At 43.7% G+C, this 16158-nt stretch overlaps 1 protein-coding gene across 1 annotated transcript in view; it reads left to right on the top strand.

The window, feature by feature from the left end:
• LOC121908732 overlaps window positions 1-16158 on the top strand; it is a 156022-nt gene that overhangs the window by 30788 nt on the left and 109076 nt on the right. The window lies entirely within an intron of this gene.

Genomic DNA, 16158 nt, shown 5'->3' with positions numbered 1-16158 from the left:
TTTTCAAACCAGCGCTGTGAAAACACGCCGGACATGCTGTGAAATGAAATGGTTGAAAGCATCTTTTTAAAGGTTGACTGATAATATTGAGCTGATGAAGTGGCAGCACCCCAGGGAGGGTTTTTTGAAGCTAAAAATACAGAAGCAAAGGGAACTTTTGTTCATTTTTATCTCATTGTCAAATTACATTGATAAATACCGTGATTCTCGGTTAGGAATGACACACTGCGTGTCCTGTTAAGTATTGGAGAGCCAGCTGCCATTTCTGACACTGTTCAGACTCTCTTCTCATGCATTTCAGTGCAAATGTACATTTGTCCAGGTGTGTGTGCATCTGTGCCTCTTCCAGCCCCTCTACAATCAGAAGGAGGCGAGCTCCAGAGCACGAAGGTTCATCAGTAGTGTAATTAATGTGGTGCGGTTCAGTTGTCATGCGTGATATTTCAGCACTGCAATCTACTTGAGAAGCTTTTTGATGAATGGCCAATTAGGAGCAGACTCCTCATGCCTGGTGGCTGACTGATCTCTTTTTAATGGCACTCCTGTTTCTTTGATAAAACGCAAAATGAATCATCGATACCCTGGCCCCCGGAGGAGCACCGAGCACAGAATTTAATTGTAATTGGGTGTGTGGCAGCACTTTGGGGTCGAGGCTATGACTGTGCGTGTGTGTGAGAGCACTTTTGTGGTAATGGTGGTCAGTCCTAGTCATACTCTGATGCACATGGTCGCTTTTCCGAAGCATTATATATAATCCACTGGTGAATGTGTGTTTGCCTTTATTCCTCTATCTCCATTATCTACATTGATCTGCTAAATGTAGATTTCAGCCACAGCGTGTGAGTATCCAGCTGCGTGTGCTTACAGCAAAACCAATTGAGTCTCATTGTTGTTGATTTTTTTGCGTTTGATTGCTATTAAAGCGTACTTCAATTAAACCTGGCGAATTTCCCTTCCGAAAATCCATGCTTAAACCGCGCTGCTGTGTTTTTTTGATGTTTTAATCAAAAAGTCTCATTGTATATGCATAATTCATGTTATAGAAATGAGGAGACGACAGGGAAAAAACAGCCTTTAAATGTTCAAAGAAATACTAAGTCTCTTTTCTGCTTTATTTGCCATTTCCTCAGGAGATGGCCAAGATGCATTTGCTTTTTCTCAGAAGGGGGTGTCATGGCAGGGGAGGGGATTGTTTGAACTGAAGCTGTGAAAACACACCGTGTAACAATTTGAGCAAGCAGCTAGCATCTTGAACCAACGAGCCCACCAGGAGCTTTTGGACCACCCGACGGGCAGCACAGATCTCTGCTACGCCTTTTATTTTGCTGCAGCGTTTTCCTGGGTTTCAGCCGCTGGAGATTTCTTTGCTTCCCCAAGCAAACAGAACAGGTTCAGAATGAGGTGATTAGTGTTGTCAAAATGTCACTGCGTCCCCCGCTGATGTCGGAGGGTTGGCACGATAATCTTATAATTCAGTTTTTGAAACTGTGGAAATGTGCCACTTGTACCTTCCTGGCTGTAAATGGAACATATGTACACAATGAGCGCACCCTGCACTGTTCGGTTTATGTGTGTTTTCCTCAGCCTGCTTCCACAACTCCACCGCACAATGTGACGTGGCTTCTAGAAGAAATTGCGAACCGGACCTTTCACACTTAGTCACAATAGAGGCTTGCTCGGCAGGTAGGCACTTGGGGAGATACAGAGGGAATCCTATTTTGTGGATTTAGACTTCATAAACATCATTATCATCTCCCCGACCTTGAGTTGCTGCGCTGTTCAGCAGCGACCCCAATTTTGTCAGGAACCTTGAACGGGGGATGTACGCGCTGTCCCGGGCACATGGGCAATCGAGTCAACAAAAAGGAATTTTCAGTGTGGAGTGTGCGGCATGTCTGCATGTGTGTCTGAGAGAAGGTTCGCATCTACGTTTGTGCGCTGACTCAGTAATCTTTCTAGCCTGCTGCCTAGAACCGTCAGCATCTTTCCACCAAACAAAGTTTTCTGACTGTGCCTCTGCCAGATTTAAACTGTGTAGAACATTAGTGTAACAGCTCGCGCTCTTAGAATACAGATTTGTTCTTGAGTGCACGCCAAATGGCCTCTATATTTTATGAGCCTTCTCTCTACTAACATACCGTCTTGAGACTAATTATCATGGTCGCACTCAAACACAAAGCTCGTTTATTATTGCATTGACATCACATTTGTTTTGGCTTGGCCTACATGGCAGGGACTTCACAGTGCTAGAATCATGTTTTGAGCTTGACAGAGCATGCTTTGGATGGAGAATCTGTTCTTTCTTCCATTGTACAAGGTGTTAGGCAGAAAGGTTGTTTGTTCTCTACAGTCTTGTCATACATCTCTTTTCAAGTGGACTGTTTTTATTTTTGTACACACAGGGTTTCTGCACACCAAGTTAGCTGCTCACTGGGGAGTCAAGCACGATTCTTGGGAAGCAGTTTTCCTCTCTTGGTCCTGCCCTAGAAATGCCTTGATACTTTTTTATTATCATAATACTTCCCCCCAGCATATTGTATCTGTACACTGATTCCAGCTATTTTTAAGCACACTGCAAGACTATTAATAAAAGCTTGAGTAATGTTGATCTGAAAAAAGTAGAAATGGTACATAAAAGGGGACTTGGAAATTTAAAGGAGCTCCTAGTAATTGATGTATAACTGATTTTGGCCTTTTTTGCATTTTTTTAGTATTGCTTCCCAATCATGTAGTGTGGAAAACATTTAAATACAATGTCTTGAATATTGCAAAACATATCACAGAATAGCACATTCTTTAGGGATCCACAACTCATTCTTAAACTGAATAACAAATAGGTATTTCAGCAACTATTCATTAAACTTATTCCTGCCCAGGATCATAAGTATGGCAGAGCCTATCCCAGCATGCACTGGGAAGAAGGCATGACACATTCTGAGCAGGTTGGCACTCTATCGCAGGTTGAGAACATAGACACACAAACACATAAACTGACAAATAACATAGGCTGGTTTTGAACTATGATGCTTTCATGGTAGTCTCTAAAAATAACATTTATTGTTTAATGTGTAGGAGTCAATGATTTTCGCATGCATGGCATAAAACACGACAATGTAGCACAGAAAATATAACCATTAAATTACAAATGCCCAGAAACAAATAGGCCTCGTAGTGTGAAATCTATGCACATCTACAGCACGTTAGAGCTCCTGCTCACTGGTGGTGAACCCACACAGGTGTTTTCACTTAATTAGCTCCATCATCTCAGTTTCTAGACAGGATGAAAGCAGTCATTTCCCCAGCCAGTTTCCAGACCTCTGAATCAACACTCACATCTCAGATTTGTTCAACAATTCAACTGGTCATGTATCGAGCCCATTGACAACTGTTTTCACCGGTTAGGGAAACACTCGACATGTTATGTTAATTGTACATGTTATTGTAAATTGACTTAAAGACCTGTCTTGACTTAACATCTTTCTGATTGGTCCGAACCACCGGACTCGTAAGGTAAGACGGTGATTGACAGGTGATAAGTTAAAATATGTGCTACATTTGGATGGAAACCAATCTAATGTACACCTTTAAGAGTTTTGGTGACTTCAGCAGTCCCCCAGCATAGCTCTGCCCACACTACCTCTGTTAGGTATAATCAGCCACAATAAGTGAAAACACCTGTGTGTGGGTGTGCAGGGCTGTTGAGGCCAATGTCTCTGTGCAAAACAGATGAATATCATTGTTATTATTCAATGCTGCAATCAGCTGAATTAATACCTAGTACACACTGGCAAATCAATTTGTCAGGAAAGGGGTTGATTACAGTACGTATCACCATCAGCTGGATGTCAGTAATATATTTAACGAAGTTGCAATGGTACATACAATGCAAACTATATGAGAAAATATTTTAGGAATTGCAATTCGCTCTGACTGCAACTAAAGTGAACCTCTCAAATATATAGCACTGTTTTTTTTTTCGCTGAAAGACTTGCAGTGTCTTTTGCAGTAGAACTCAGCTTTCCTGTGCCTCCCCTCTGTTTAAAACCATGACTGACACATCATTTAAAAGCCTGCAGCAATCACAAATTCCAGCGTAGCACTGTAGGAACAGATTGTTCCTATGCTTGCTTGACATTTCTCCTTATCCACGAGTAAATAATAATTACATGTGAATATGCGCTCGTTGACTGAGGTGTTTGTTCACCTGTTGCCAGCGGTTGTGCGCGAGACGCTTTTTCATGGTGGTAGGATGGACTCTTCTGTTGCCTTCTGTTGTGTTTGTCATCTATGATCACAGGCTGTGACGATGACTACTGTACACCACTGATGTTCAGATGACTCCCACAAATTGGCTCATAAATTTTATGGCTATTTATGTCTGAACGCTTTCCAGATTGAAATTTGTTCTTTCTCGATCGGGCAGTTGAAATGCCTCTGAATGCCTAATAATCTGTGCCAAATATGACTGGCCCGGTGCACTCCTAATATTGGATTCAATGTACTACATGTATCATCTCTGCTCTTCCCACTTCTTCACTGCATTTGATGCGTTTAGAGTGTGTCAAGCTGACATGTTCTGAATTGTTGATTCGTTCCTGTGTTGTCCCAACAACATACACACTAACATCTTCCACTGTTCTACTTTTGTCACCCTCTCTTTGCATGCATCCACGCAGATATGCTGTGACACACGCAATATGGCGAGTGTCAGCAAAGACAAAAGTATGCACATGAACAGATACTCCTCTGATCTGTACTGTAGTTCTGCGCACACACACACACATACACACAATCGCAACCCTGAAGTACATCCCCCACCCTCTACTTACGTACTTGCAGTGGGAACAGCTGGAGATAAAGCAAATGTGTAGGGTGTGTGTGTGTGTGTGTGTGTGTGTGTGTGGTTGTGTGTGTTCTGGTGTGACACATCTGGGTAAAGCGACAGAGGGGGGTCCTGACAGATATGGGCTGAGTGAGAGCCTGTTCTTTTTGTGCTCTGTCATGCTGAGGCTTCTTCCACATGCCTGCCTTCCACCGTCTGCTTGACACTCCCGCTAGCTGTTAGGTAACCTGATGCTATTCTGTGTGAGTATATGTGTGCGTGTGTGTGTGTGTTGATACTGGTGCACTTGCAGGATTAAAAAGCACCAGTTCCTGTGCACCGTGGCCTCGGAACAGTGCGTGACTTGACATTGTGTCCCTTGAAAGATGGCGGGTGAGAGATTAAAAGGACGTGGCGCAAGGGCGTGATAGAAGAAGCGGCGACGTGAGCTGCTTTATGTCACTTGCGTCTGAAACGGGCACAAAGTTCAGCTGATGAATGAGCACGTCGGCCACATCAGCGCATCGGTATGTGACTACGGAGGTGACATCGAAGGACTCGGCAAACACAAACGATTTCCATTTTTGTATGAAATTCCATTTCTCTGGTTCTTTTGCCACCATGTGCTTCAAGGTTAGCTCATGAGTTATGCTTTGTGTATGTGTGTGTTGATACCTGACATTTTTTTGATTGTGTATAAGCTTGCATAGGTGTGTGTGTGTGTGTGTGTTTGGGCTCCCAGTGGGGATTGTATTTCGGTCGGTCAAGCCTGACAGATAACAGCCCACCGTGCTCGTCACATCTATTATTGAGGGGACGGGAAATTGATCGGCTCTAACGGTGAATGTTACCCTGCCTTCCCCTGCGCTGCAGTTCCTCTTTCTCCACTCTCTACCGCTGTGTTCCCTGCGTTATTTGTCCTTCATCCCTTCTCGCTGTCGGACTCCCCACTGCCCTTGTTTTCAGTCATCCTGTTACTTTTGCCTTCTGTCCTCTCTTTCATCTCTCAACCTCCGTGTCTGTCCCGTGTCCTCCACTGCTTTCTCTTTGAATTCCCTCATTTTGTCTGTCCTCTTTCTCTTAGATCCTTATTTTCTTGGTAAAACTTTAGAATGCAGACAACCACACTGTCTCACTTTCTCAATTGACTTCTAGCTTTTCTGGCAAGCTACTCCTCTGTTGAAGTTGTTGTTAAACAGTGTATCAACACACCCGATTCCTCTTCCCCCTCAGTCTGCACAAGCGAATTAAGGCCCTTTTCACCCTCCTCCTCCCTTGCCTCCCCGCACTCTCCCCTCTCTCCCCATCAGCTAGAAATCACGACTCCGGCTCACCTTTGATCACACTCCCTGGGAACTCTTCATCGCAGAAAGTCAAGTGTTTTATCTTTGTTGTGTGACAATTCACTCTGGAAAGACCACGCTCTGCCAGCCAACACGGCTGTTTGCGCCGAATATGAGGCCCGGAGAAGAAGAAAGCCTAATTTGAGCTCAATTCATCATGGCAAGATTGCCCTGCATTTATTGATAATTGCTTTTTTCCGTTTAAAGGCATGGCGTTTAAATCGTCAGTCGTGTAAACATGAGAGATGCAGCTGTTGCCGCAATTAACTTCTCACTTTCCCTAATGAAAGGATTAATCCGCCAGCAAATCTCTCGGCTTCCTTTCAAATGCCAAGCCCCCATTCAGCCTGCTGCCAGTGGAAGAAAGGCGGCCCGTATCGAATAAAATGAGGCTATCTATAACCCGAGCCAAAAGTCACATTCATCGGCTCTGCCTGGTGTCACATCACCAGGGTCCCTTTACTGCTGTAGAACAAGAGACCCTTAACCAACTGCTGTTTGATGATTTCCTGAGCGCAGTCGCTGCGAGCGGGTGTGTTTTCACAGGCAGGCCTCTCCACAGCGCCACCTCCGCCCCCCCTCCTCCCCCTCCCCATCCCCTGCCCCCACCTCCCCGCCTTTTCTTCCCTCTCGATCGAGAGCTCCGATTCCTGCACTCAGCCCCCCGAAAACACACCCATCGCCTCTTGTCAGAATCCTTCAGAATGGACGACAGGGAGTGCTTTACTTTCCACAGACAGTTGAAAGCCAGAAAGTGAATAGCTGTCTCCTGCTGGAATAAGATGTGTCTGGGCAGCCAGTGGTGAATGACAGCCAGTTGAGAAAGAAGCAGAGCTAGGGCTAAATCTTTGAAGCCATCGATCAGACGTATCGATGAGTTTTGGTTTTTTTGTTTTTTTCTTTGCAACACAGCGACAGGAGGACAGGTGTGGAGATGACCAGATAGATCAAATCTATGACAAATGCCAATCATCCTTCCTATTCTGGCCTGGCCATCGATCAGGAAGTGGAAGGGCTCCTTGTTATTGTCGACATTTGCTTAAGCTTGGTTTTTAGATGTTAGTGTAGATAGTGAGCTCAGTCTGGTTATAGTCAATTTCCTAATCACACTGACTTTTTTTTTTTACAGGCAAAGCAAGAGCTTTCAACATAGTGTTATATGAACAGCGCTTCAATGAAGCACTGAAGTCATGCTCTTATTACCTGTTTGGCATCAGCTGTTTCACAATAATTGGCTTATTCACAGAAGCACGAGTAGTAACGTCCAATCATTTTTGGCGCAGGTGCACAGTGTGCCATAACAACGTGACCCTTCTCACTATTACCGACACCGCACTGCAGCTCCCTCCCTCCACCACCCACAACGTCCTCCTCGTGTGCTATATTTTTGGTGCTGTTGATTGAAGTAAGATTTCATGTCCATGTTTTTGTTTGTTAAGGAGGACAAGCGCTCTCGGCAGAATCGATGCTGCACAGAGTCTTTGAGAAAGACCATTTGTTGTTACATGTTCTCTGGTGTAATAAAGAACTCACAAAGAAATAATTATCTGCATTATTGGTTGAGACTGCCACTTGACCTCATGTTATATTTGTTTTAATGACAAACAGGATGAAACAAAAAAGAGAGAGGAAAAGATGAAAGAAATATTACTACTGGGATAGTTACTGTGTGATAGCGATATTTTACTCATTTTTTAATGAGGGACTGCCAAAATACACGGACAATGTAACAAGCACAACACGTCTTTGTTTGGTTTTCTTTTCACTTTATGATTGTCACATCATATTGTCACATGTGTATACATGTTACCATGGTTACTACAAGATCTTCCTTAAATATGGACACGGCTTAATTTATCAGTTAGTTTCCTTGACAGTCTGAAATCACCAGATAGATTTTAAGGCATTCAAACTGATCCAGTCCATTTGCTCTGGTCTGAATCAGTGGATAAATTGGTAAACTTGCGTTGTCCTGTTGGTTTGGTTTCTTTTCACACAATAGAATGCTATAGCCACAATCTTCACTCCACTCATTGGTTAGATGTGTCAGATGTTAATTCATTCTCCGGCTAGCTGCTAGTAACTGTTGACTTCACCCCAATATGCAAAGCGCACGCTGTCACAGGAGCTGCTTAACTCAAACTTGCTGCTGTAAATGCACCTTGTAGCTGGGTCAGATCAAGATTATATGACGTTCCCATCATAAATCAACTGCTCCAGAATTCGTTTGTGACACAAGCAAGACCACTTCCTGTAAAGGGTGTCCGTGTGGTCGTTTTGTTCCGCACCCGAGTAACTTTGTTGTGATTCAACCAGACCAAACAACGCTGGTTTGAAAATGCCCTTAAATAGTAGTTTGTGCTAAAATAATAAAATAATAATAATAATCTTCTAGCACAAAAATCCTGTTGTCGGTCCACATTGCTCTCTCACCAGAAACAAACTGTGCTTGGAAGCAAACTGTGATCCATCTTTTCAAGCAATCTCAGTCCAGCCTCCACAAGACTGTGACTGACAGCAGAGTTTTGGTTTAACTAGACTGAACTGTTTAGGTTCGAAAGTCTGGACCAACTGATCTGATTACCAGGTGTGAAAACACCTTTAAAGATCATATTAAAAGTTTGATATGAGTCCCTAATAAGGTGGCTGACATCAGTCCTGCTTCTATTACTTCAGTAATCTTATTTATTTGGCTTTACCAACTCCATATCCTTGGTTATTAGTCTATTGATCGTCTGGGAGAGCACTGGATAAAACAGCCATTATTGGTCAGACCTAGAATGCTCAGTGTTAAGTGGCTGCTCTCGTTTAAATAATCATCTCCATGGCAGTGGACCCTTAAGAATTTACATTCATTATTCTGTCTTGTTTATTTTGCTATTTTGGGATCTGTAGCCTATTTTCCTAATTTCCCTTCAATTTGCATAAATCATTGAAACAGACTGTGTACAGTGTGTTGTTTACCGAGGTAAGTATTACAGGTTACAACTCTGAGATTTTGTGCAGCAGCTACAGAAAGTGACTTTTATCTGAGACAAAGACTGAAATTTTATTTATGCATTTCTGTGAGTTTGTGTCTTGTGTGCGGTTTGTTCCGCTTGAACTAAATGAAGTGATATTTGAAGGGGGATTAAGTATCAGCCGGCGTGCAGATTTATAAAGAGCTACTGTCTTGATCCTCGGCTCGTGGAGCCCTTTATCTTTGTCATTATTAGTGTCTCCGTATCGCTACCTATTTCTCTCACAATCCCTCCATTATAATCTCAATTTAGAGCTCCTCCTCTGACCACAGCAGTAGCCAACTAATTTTAAAGCCCAAGATTACACAACTGCCCTTCTCCGTATCTCAACCTCCTCATCTCTCACTCTCTAGCTCTCTCTTCGCTAATCCAAGTATCTTATCTCTCAGCTTTGACCGTCTCCCAACTGTCCACCTAATTCTTTCTCTCTCTCTCTCTCTCTGTCTGTCTGCCCCTCTCCCCCCTCCTCCCCTCCGTCTCGCTCGACTTTGCCTTCGTGCCCTCCACGCCACCCCTGTTTCCCCCCTCTTTTTCACATTTAGGGTTTCAGATTGAGTTTATTGGTATGACAGGCGATCATCAGCAGAAGCTACAAAGCGTAATGGGTGCAAGCACGCATCCACACACACGCACGCTAGCATCCGTAGTTCAGCATAAAAGCACGCATGCGGCGGGTTGAACACACACACACACATACACACTCATACTCACACAGCCTCTTTCACAGCTGAATGAGCTTTCACTTCCTACGTGCTCTGCTCTCTCTGTCTGTAAAAGGAAAGAGAGGGAGAGAAAGTGGCCGGCTCGGACCTCAGCAGATAGAAACTAATGACTGTCTGATTAATTCATTAGCCTGACACTTTATTGCCTGGCTGCTGGAGTCATAGCTGTTTACTTTTTTATAATGGACTGACCCCACATATATCATCTGCTCTCTACATGCGGCCTCTTTCTCTCTCTCTCTGTCGCTTTTTTTTTTTCACTTTGTCTCCATAGCCTCAGAAAAGATAGCAAAAATGATGATGTTCTGAGCACACCAAAGCAAAATGATACTGTGCTGGAGTGCTCTTTGGCCGGCTCTTCTGAGTCTAGTTTTTCTCCCATCTTCATCAAATCCCCCCGTCTTACTGACAATCTCCAGTCTCAGCTGGCCAACTATTTCGGAGGCGAAGTCTTTTTCTTTTTTTTTTTTTTTTGGCTGAGCACAAGTGAAACCGGGACCTATTCCACCGCAGCCCTCAGTAAATTCAGATTGATCCACTCGCTGATTGGTGATTAGCTGGCCACTTAATTCTATCTTTAGTCAAAACCCTGGAAAACAAAGTACTTTTCCTGAGCACTCCAGTTGGGCAAGGGAGTTTGAAGAGCGAGATGAAAGAGCAACCGGCTGTCAGACAGGCTTTCCATCGCAGGGTTAGCTAACTTGGCGCGTGAGAACGTGGAGAGCAAATGGATTTTGAAGAGTCAAAAAATGAACGAGCACGGCGTGGATACGGAGGGGAGGAAACGATGAAAAAAAAAGGGTGAAAGAAAGAGAGAGCTGTCCTAAATGAGAACAGTAACCTGTGGGGAGTGATAAGAGCTGGCAGATGGATAGAGCGATAAATAGACAGATGGGTAGTTAGATAGATGGAGGGGACTGATTTGCTGAGATGGAGAAGTTGGGAGAGATGATGGGCAGATGGGGTAAAGAGATACGGTAGAAAACGGGTGAAACTTTTCTCCCCCGCGCGAGGGCTTTAAGGCTCACAGTTGTCTCGCAGGTTTGTTTCGCCAGTCAGTCAGTCTCTCTCTCTCCCTCGTTTGGCCTCTGTCTCCTACTGTCACTCCTCGCCCCCCCCCTCCCCTCTCTCTCTCTTTCTTTCTCGCTGTCTTCGTCTCAGCCACCACTGCACTCACAGGATATTTTTAATAGAATTAGGCTGCTCTTGTTATCAGTGGAGCGGGTAGCCACGGAGTGAGGCGAGATTGAAACAGCGATTTCCAATTTGAGATTGTGTCACACACATCTCCCTGTGCCCAGATAGCATCAACGAATCACCGCCACCATCTCGCTCACTCACTTTGTCCCTCTGTGCCTCTCTCCCCCCCCCCCCCCCCCCCCCCCCCCCCCCCCCCCCCCCCCTCCCCTCCCCCCCTCTTTCAGACATCTCTCGCCAGATATTTTTGCCCCGCTCGGGCCTTCCGCACATGCAAGACTAACATCTAAATGCATACATGCTCCCTCTCTGTCGCTCTGGATTCACTGGCTTCTCTTGACAGTTTATCTCCTTGTCTCTTTCGCTCTCATCCAGGGCACATACAGAACACATCTCTTTTTCTCCTCTCAAACCCTGTCCACGGACTCACTTAGTACCTCCAAATGAAATTCTGCTTTCGCTCTTTCTGTATTTTTTTATTTTATTTTTTATTTACACTTCGTGTTCGTGTCTTTCCCACTCCTCCTACACTCGCTCATTCCTCATACCTCCACCTCTCCTCTCACGTAGTTTCGCATCTCTCCTCCCACACAGCCTCCACTTCCTCCGGCCGGCTTCACCAGTTTCCACCCCCCCTTCTCTTTTTTATCCTCGTCTTGTGTCACTCTCTCTATCCCCAAGAATATTTCTCCTCCCCTTCATACTTCATCCTCTGCTCCCTCTCCTCATCCTCTCCTCTCTTCTGCCTCAAGGCGTTGGATCCCTTTGACTTGTCTTGTCAGGTCTTTGGATTTCTGTCTTACCACTAGAGATATATTGTGTGTGTGTTCATGCAGTACAGTCCTCATTGCTTGTGGCCTTGTGTGAATTGTGTGTACGAGCCTTTGTTTGAGAGGCGTGATTGATGCTGTGGTTGCTGTGTATGTTTGTGTGCGCGCGTGTGTGTGTATGTGTGGGTGTTTGTCAGGTCCTTTACTGGTTCCCATGGCCAGAGGGGCTTTTCTCTCCACCACAATGCCACAACTCCACCTTTTGAAAGAGCCCGACAGAAGTGCTGCCTTAACACACGGCCCTTCTCTAATTTCCTCTTCCATTAGCCAAGCCAGCCGAGCAACCTGCATTCTCCCACTCCAAAGAAAAAATGTATTCCACTCCATGCCAACATTTCTATCATCACAATAATTACCAAATCCACAATGTGTGAATGTTTCCTATTACACACCCTCTCAACTTCTTTGAACTTCTTTGAATGCAAAATTTGACTGGTGCTTGCCTAGATGTGACCCTTCCATTAGGATGAAGTATGTCTGCCTTTTTGTCCTCCACCTCCTTTCTCTTCTTTTGAATAAACTTGGAAATCTTTGTGGACTTCGTTGCTCTGCTGAAGCTTGTAGTCTGTGCTAAGAAGAGCCAAATTAAAATGGAACAGAATGACAGGTCTTAGGTCCACGCTGTCAAACAACTATGTACATAAAAATATGAATTAATGAAGCATCCTATAGGCAGGAAGCCAGCTCAGGCTTTTTGAATTATTCAAGTTTTGAACAAAAGGGTTAATAGTTCAAAGAAGAAGCTCCAAACAAACTTCTATAACGTAGGCATGGGCATGTTTTATACACCCACATGCATGCACAGACGTAAAGATCCACATGTGCACAAGCAGGCTGGGAAACAAAGGAAGTGGTCTCCTTTCTTTCATATGCTCCGCTGCACTTTAAATAGTATGTGCTCAAGGCTGTAGTTGGATATACTTTCATGTCTGCAAAAGTCCCCTAAAGCTTATTAGCGGATAATCAGAGGTGGAAACAACATTTTAATGTCAGCTGTCAGACGCCCACATGCGCCTGTACAAGTGCGTATGCCTTCCATGAGCTACACTATAGCAAAACACCGGTAGTATGGTATTCTGTGTATTTATTTCACTGCTGAGCTGGTTCAAGTGTTTGGATCCCGCAAACACTTGAACTCCACTGAGATGAAAACTATTTTTCACTTAATTGCATTCAGATAACCACTGGCTAAAGTAACGTTTTACCCAAAAGATTGCTTGAGGCATTTAATAAAGTGGAGGGAGAGTCAAGGAATGTGAGATGGAGTCCTTGGCGGATAAAAAAAAAAAAAGATGGTTCAGTATCTGCTTCCTTTAAACCTAATGTGCTTTTATGTTTGAAACCAACCGTGTGTTTGTATGTGCCTGTATTGCAAAATGATGATTCGGACAGATTGTTATTCTAAAGAGCATGAATCTTTTTTTTTTTTTTTTTTTAACACAAGCAGACATTCAGTTTGCAAGTATAGGCCTAAGCTGAAAAGAATGTACAGTTGTTTAATTCATTCATTTTTTTTAAGGGATCCAAGTACCATATTAAAAGAATATAATTATGCCTATTTTCTTTTTTTCTGGGAGTTACTTGCTTGAGAAGATCGATATCTGCTCATTGTTGCCAACTCAGTTATTTTTTCGCTAGGTTTGGCACAGGTAGTGACAAATCTTTTGTGCAGATATTACTCTCCCAGCTGCACATTCAGTCTACCTAACAGCATCCAACCCAGAATCATGAATGAGATGTGAATGCGTATCAGCATTCCTAATGACCAATCACTAATCCCTATTGTTTGCCTGGGGAACTTCTTCTCCTTTGTTCAAAATGAAATACATTGGCTTTTTAACTTGGTTTTAATTTTTCACAGACTACTTTACTTAACTCTTATTCACAAGAATATATAAGTAAATGTTATTCCAGTGTTTTATAGGTAGATTTAGATGCATATTGATGAGATCATAGCAGCCCGAATAATGATAATACATGATGATAAAGCTAGCTAGAGACAGTTAGGCTTAGTTTAACGTAATTTTGTGAAAAAATGTCATCTTTAATCTTTTATGGACATGCATTTTGCATCATGATGTCATAGACTCTATATTCAAATGCAAAGTGTCATCTGTCCACTTTTTGAGCATGCTATAGCTACTGTCTATTGAAAGTTCTTGGCAACACTGTATCCAGGATGGTGTTTAGCCTAGCTTACAGCACACAACTCCCACTGAAACTGTCTAAAAATTTTATGTATGGATAAAACTAACAAGATTTAATGTTTTAATTTTGAGTTTTAGAGGTGTTGCTATTTTTTTTTGGACTTTGGACAGATCCAGGCTAGCTGTTTTTTTTGCCTCGTCTTTATGCTAACTGAGGCTAAATGTGTTCCAACTCTATGTACTTGACACACAGACACAAGATTGATAAAAAATTCAATTTGCCTAAGAATGAAGTTCAAAGCACATAAGTGCTTTGTAGCAGTGTTGAACTAGTTCTCTGAATATAAATATTGTAATTCTGATGTTAAAACTAATTTGCATCTGCAGTCCCTTGGCAGGTCACAGTTAAAATGCACACAATGACTTATGACACTAAGCAAACAGGACAGGGGACTTCTATCTCATTATATACACACGTACTGTATATACACACATAGACACTAATATACTGAGGAGAGCTGTTTAGTCATGAATGATGAGCTTCTGATGGGAGTGATTTGATTACGCCGGTCGTTTGTCCTCGGATGTCGTATCCTCCACCTTGCTGTCTCTCTCTGTGTCTCCTCTTTCCCTTCTCTCCGCGGCAATCCATTTCCCTCTGAAAGTGACACTTTAAAAGGTTGATAGCTCTTTGGCCAAGTCTCAGAGCCTCAGATCGATGGCTGGCGGAGAACAGCATTGAGGTACTGTGAACGTCTCATGTCTCCAGACACAGGAGTTGAAGTCAACACACCAGGTGAAGATGCTTTTCGATTTGTTGCCACCACATGATCCTCTGGTCCCTGTAGGCAGGAATGGACGGCCAGTGACATTTTTTAGCTTTTTCCACTGTGTGGTCTGAATCCAGGTGGGGCTGTGTTGTTTTATCTGAAGAAAGACAGCTTGTAATGGAGTTCACCCCAGTGTAGAGATAAAAGGGTAAACATAGACAGAACACAGCAAAAAAGACAGTTCCATTGTTCCAGAAATATGCTTCAGTTAATTACACAGAGCAACATTTATTGTAAAAAAAAAAAAAAAAAGACAAAATCTCTACATTTGTTTCTCTTTTGCCAAGAAATTTCCCTGTACGCCTTTCTTTCTCATGCTGTTTTTTATTGCTATAAAATTCTTCCCCCGAAACATTATTTTGCAATCAGAGTGCTCATTCTGGCTCCTATAATTACTCTACCTCTTCTGTTCAGCTCACTGCTGCTGAACAAAGTTGCAGTGAAAATGGAACCCATTTTTATTTTGACAATGGCTGCTGAGGTGTGCAGCTGATTGCGAGGAGCTCGAGATGGGGAGGGCATGTAGGGAAGTCTGGCTGTGCTCAGCCTGAAGCCTGTGTTTCTCTCCCAGCCCTGTGGTTACTAGTGATCTATCCACACCACCTGGCTCCAGTTCAGCTCCCACTGAGCCCCCCCAGAGGAGGACCCCCAGCCTGGCTCTGCTGCTTCCTTCCCCAAAGCAGCCTGCTTGGCCCCTGTCTGCAGCCAGCCCGGCCTTGGGGGAACTGAGAGCTGTGAAGCATGGAAGGATAACTATCCAGGGGTAAAGCCCACCTCGAGGTGCAATGAGCGGCATGGGAGAGGGGTAGCAAAGGCCCCCTGGAGGTATGGAGAGGGAGTAGAGCCAGAGCAGTCAGCCAAGCCTGTTTCCACACCGGCTCTTCGGACCCCAGGGCCTGTCACACGATCAAACCATGGAATCAGGGACATGAAGTAGGGAGAGTACAAAAACACACTAACACACGTTGCCCCATTAGAGACACAATGTCCTCAACTCTGCAACTTTACTCTCACATTCACATGTTAGAGTATCACCAGCAGTGTAAAATGGCACAACTGAGATCAGGCTGTGTTTAAGTGTGAACAGTATAAATATTCATCAGTCAGTGAGCAGCAGCAGTGTGGAGGAGAGGCAGTGAAGGATCTCAGAGGAGAAACTGAGATTTTTCTTTTTTTATATCCTCGCTGCTTTGAAACGAGGTATTATTGTGTCAGAAAACTTGCTCCTCTGCTGTTGGAAATGCCAT

This window comes from Thunnus maccoyii, chromosome 12 (assembly GCF_910596095.1).
Source record: "Thunnus maccoyii chromosome 12, fThuMac1.1, whole genome shotgun sequence".
Lineage (NCBI taxonomy): Eukaryota > Metazoa > Chordata > Actinopteri > Scombriformes > Scombridae > Thunnus > Thunnus maccoyii.
Note: the sequence above shows the minus strand (reverse complement) of the source record. Positions and strands in the feature narration are given on the sequence as shown.